We start from the raw sequence: 4,524 nt of genomic DNA, 5'->3' as shown, positions 1-4,524 counted from the left end.
TTTTTCTTCAGTGACCAATTCTATTAATTGCAGAACTAAAAATATCCAGTAAAATGCAGAAGAGTAAATGTAGATTTCAGAATTTGTGGATTCCTGGACGTTTTCAATCTGAAGACTTTAGCTAATAGCTAATATTAAATTTAAAAAAATAATAGGAAATCTGTGTGCAGTGAGAATGAGCAATAAGCACCGAGTACATAGCATTAAATATTCTATTTTCACCTCTCGTTCCAAAGGTCTTTCTGTTTTCAGGCACTACAGTTTTCAAAACGCAAAGCAGGGATTCCCACTGGTTACGACTGATGGAGTCTCCGACGAACATGAGCCTCTTTCCTCTCAGCCTCTCCAGCAGGTCCGTAGCGTTCAACCTTCAAGGCTAGACAATTGCTAAGTTAGATGTTTAAGCAACTTGGTCTCAGATTCCATTACAGTATAAGCATATATTCAAAATAGATGAGGATGCATTTGGTTAAGAAGACGATACCTTGTTCACAGAACGAAAGCAGACGACGCACAAAAGAGCAGGTGGAAGACGACGCACAAAAGAGCAGGTGGAAGACGATTATAAAGCAGAGCACAGCTGCGCTGCATCATCCACCTGTAACACATGCAAACACACTTGTAGTAATTACCTGCGATTGATAATGAACTTATGCTAATGAACTTATCATAGGTTGCTTGTAACTATCTGCCCATCCCAACATTTAATGTTTCAAAACTAATGTTAACATTAAAACAAGCCCTTTTACGGTTAGCCAAAATGCAGCAGCCTTAAAACCAATATAACCCATGGTCAGGCCTCTTCCGCCTCGGGAAGAGGCCAAATAAGATGAGAAAGGTTAACCCCGAATGCGACTTTGGTTATGTGCACAGAGAACCTCACACGACTTTAGTATAACCCCCGTATAACAGATGGAGAAAGCATTGAACTAATGCTAAGTCGGCATTGAACGATTACAATAGTCCCTGCCGGATGCCAGATGGCAGGGACTAATAAGACAGAACAAGATATAAAAAGTTTGTCTCATACCATTATATTACATATATGATTACAATACAATATGCATAAAATGAAATAGTCAATTGTAATAAATATTTTTTTTATGTATACTTTCATATTTCATGAAAATATTCACTATAAAAATATAATATGTCTCAACAGAAGGATGGAAATATTAGACTGATACAAGAAGCATAAAAAACATATCAATGAAAAGATGAAGCAAAGGATGTAATTTTTCATAAATGTAGAAGTAAATTTTAGCTTTGAGGAAGGGGATAAATTAATAAAGTGATTAGGAGGTCATAGAGTAAGTGGTGCATATGAATTTATCACGATTAATTAAATGTTGTATGTGTTAGAACAACTAGACTGACCAACAAGGTTTTATATTACAATATTTGTAATGAATAGTTTGAAAGAACACTCTACATAAGAGAATGGCATGCTTCATAAGAATGATAAACATTATGAGTGTAAATATAAAATATTATTAAATTTATTTAGTAAATAAGGTAATAAATAATTTATTAAAGTTAATGGAAACCCAAGAATACTAATTTTGGGAATGGGGTGGGGTGAAGTTTAGAAGATTGTTAATGAAAAATGAGTATGTTTATTATTACGGAATATAATCAAACACCACACACAATTTGAAACTAAAGTGGAATATGATAATTTGAAAATATGGTGGAATCTAATATTCATATTGAAGAGGTTTGATTTGGTTAATGCTCACAAAAGTATTTTAGAATTTTAAATGTAATATTCAAAATTTTGTCTTGTAAAATAAGTTTACCCTAAAAACTTTTGATGTTAAACAATTACGAAACAAACATTATTTAAGGATTTTGTGATTGATTTGATTAATTTTTAATTTTTTGAATGGTTATATATACATGTTATTTGATAAGACATTTGGTTTATAATGCATTAATTTTTCACTTTACCAAATTAATTTTGTTTTTGGTTGTGTTGGTTTGTTTTTATTTTTTATTTTTTCATTTTAAATTGGTTTTATTTTATTTGAAATTATAAATTTTGAAGATAAAGAAAAAAATGAATGTTTATATTTGTATGGGTGAAAAAGGTTGCTTTTTTTTTGCTAATGCAAGAGTTGGACCTGTTATTTCATTAAAAAAGTACAAAATTTACATCTATCCACAAGGATTTGTGGACCAAGGAAGAATCCCACAAACCAAACAGAGAAGGGGCCCGAGGCAAAAGCCCCAACCTCGAAAAACCGCACTTCTGAACTCTTAAAATCAAAACAGAGAAGAAGCCTGCGTTGTGACCAAAACTACAAGCCTCCCGCCTGTGACAAAATTCCTCCCGCCAAGAAAAAGGAGCATTAACTCTTCCCGCCAACTCCCAGACATGCCGCATAGATCGTCACCGTTAAGCCTGCTGATCCCATCCAATGGTAGAGGGTTAATTCGCCCAGTCAAGAAGCACTGTACTTACCCGCCTAGACAACCAACTTGCACGATCAATCGCAGTCGTCAATCCGCCACGCTTGATCTGACGACAGAGGTTCATATCGCGCCGGCCAATATCACGGAACTTTAGCGTGCGATGAGGGCGGTAATTTAGCCGACCCCACGCCACGTGTCGCCTACTGTATGGAATCGCTTCAAAAACGGGAAAACCATTTCCCACTTGCGAGGCCCGCAATCGCCGGAAAACCGCCCCCGACCCGGATTATCGTACATGGCCAAAAAACCCATGGTAATGCAGCTGTCGAAAGTTTCCAGGCTCTGACCTTCCGTTTTGTTTTCTCCTCCAGAACTGAGGAAAGAAGAAATACCCGCTGACCTGCCTATCTTCATAGAACCAGAGCCACCCTGAATCGTTGAATTAACCAGACTTCGCCTCCAATCCCCCGGAATCGCTGAATTAACCAGACTCCGCCTCCATGGCTCTACCCCGAAACACAAACCTGTCTTCATCTGCCTGGTCATTGCAAATCGCTTTTAACCTACTCTGAGGCAATTCTTGCCAGCTCATTGCAATCCTGTTCTTTGTGCTAATCACACCTTGATTGGCCAGAAGATTCGCCAATTTATTGGCCGATCTTTGGACATGTTTGAAGCTAACAGTACGAAGGCTTTGGAGGTGTTGCTGAATCCATTGAAAGCCCTGGATCAGCCTCCAGTTCCTTGAGACTTTTTCTGGCTTTGTTCCCCAACTGATCCTCTTAACCGATTTGATGATTAACTCAGAATCGGCTTCAACTATCACATTTTGTCGGTTATCCTGTTCCAAGAAATCTAAACATTGCTCCATAGCCATCAATTCCGCCATGTTATTGGTGGCTTTCCCTAAATGACAGTAGAATATAAAAAGGACACTTCCATTCTCATCCCTTAACACTCCTCCATAACTAGCGGTACCTAGGTTTCCTTTAGAAGCCCCATCAATGTTGAATTTCAAAAATCCCTTAGGGGGAGGACACCAGAAATATTTCTCAGAAGCCAGAGAGAAAACTGTCCTATCCAGTCCTTGAGGAATAATACCTTGCAACACAAACTCACCGAGTATCCTCAAATTAGCAATTGAAGGTGGGTTCTTAGGGAGAGTTCGCACAATAGTGCTGACCGTTTCCTTGAGTTGATATAAGATCTGCTCAAAAAGGCATTGGGAAGGCTTCTTTTCATTCTTGAAGATTCTATTGTTTCGTTCTTTCCAGACACTCCAAATAATGAAGCTTGGAATGATGGCCCATGCTGAGCTAAGAATTTCATTATCTGAAAAGTTTCTTCTCCAATTGTTTAGGGTATTGATGATACTTCCTTTGTCCCTATTAGTCTATTGGAAAATGGTGGCAAAAGAATCCCACAAACTGGAGGTGAAAATGCAGTTGTTGAGAAGGTGCTCCATGGTTTCCTCTTGGGCTTCATAGAGCTGACATCTGGAAGGCCCCAGGAAACCCCTCTTCCTAATATTTTCCCAGGTCAGAATTTTCCTATGCTGAACCAGCCACATGAAGAGTTTAATTTTCATCCATCCTTGATGTCTCCATAGGCCTTGCCAAATCTTATCCGGAGCTTGAGAGTCAAGGTCAAGGAGAATGAGTTTAGCTTCCTTGAGATTAAAGGCTCCCTCATTATTGTTGCCCCATCTTAGCTAGTCTTGCCCTTCTGACCTCAAAATCTTCCTTTGTTCTACCATTTTTTTAGGATCTCTGCTTTAGCCTTTAGGGGGCTGTCATCCCTAAAATCAAAGTTCCTCCAGGTTCTCCATTTTCCCATAGTGCTGGTTTGATCCCAAAAGTCTTTCACTTTAGATAACCCTTTGGTATCTGTCACTTCCTTGAGATCCCTCACATTTTCTTTTAACAAAATAGGTTCTTGTTGCCATCTTTCCTCCCAGAATGGGGCTAGGTTTCCATCTCTGATTTCCTAGAAACTATTTCCTTGGACTAAGCCCCAGCTATCCCATGCCTTATTCCAAATGTGTGATCCCTTTTTATATCTTGACATTCTTATTAGATCATTGTTTTGCCAATTGCTGGCATATTTTTC

The 4,524-nt window shown here is 38.4% G+C and overlaps 1 long non-coding RNA gene across 1 annotated transcript; it reads right to left on the bottom strand.

The window, feature by feature from the left end:
- Nucleotides 1-293: 293 nt before the first annotated feature.
- On the bottom strand, nucleotides 294-658 carry LOC149211644 (uncharacterized). The gene is made up of 2 exons (XR_016250176.1): nucleotides 485-658; nucleotides 294-368 (listed from the first exon to the last, which is right to left on the bottom strand). It is a non-coding gene; the product is annotated as an uncharacterized LOC149211644 (long non-coding RNA).
- Between the last annotated feature and the right edge of the window lie 3,866 nt (nucleotides 659-4,524).

The sequence above is a fragment of the Pinus tabuliformis genome, chromosome 1_1, assembly GCF_031772625.1.
Source record: "Pinus tabuliformis cultivar Carrire ecotype Pingquan chromosome 1_1, CPIR1, whole genome shotgun sequence".
Taxonomy (NCBI): domain Eukaryota; kingdom Viridiplantae; phylum Streptophyta; class Pinopsida; order Pinales; family Pinaceae; genus Pinus; species Pinus tabuliformis.
Note: the sequence above shows the minus strand (reverse complement) of the source record. Positions and strands in the feature narration are given on the sequence as shown.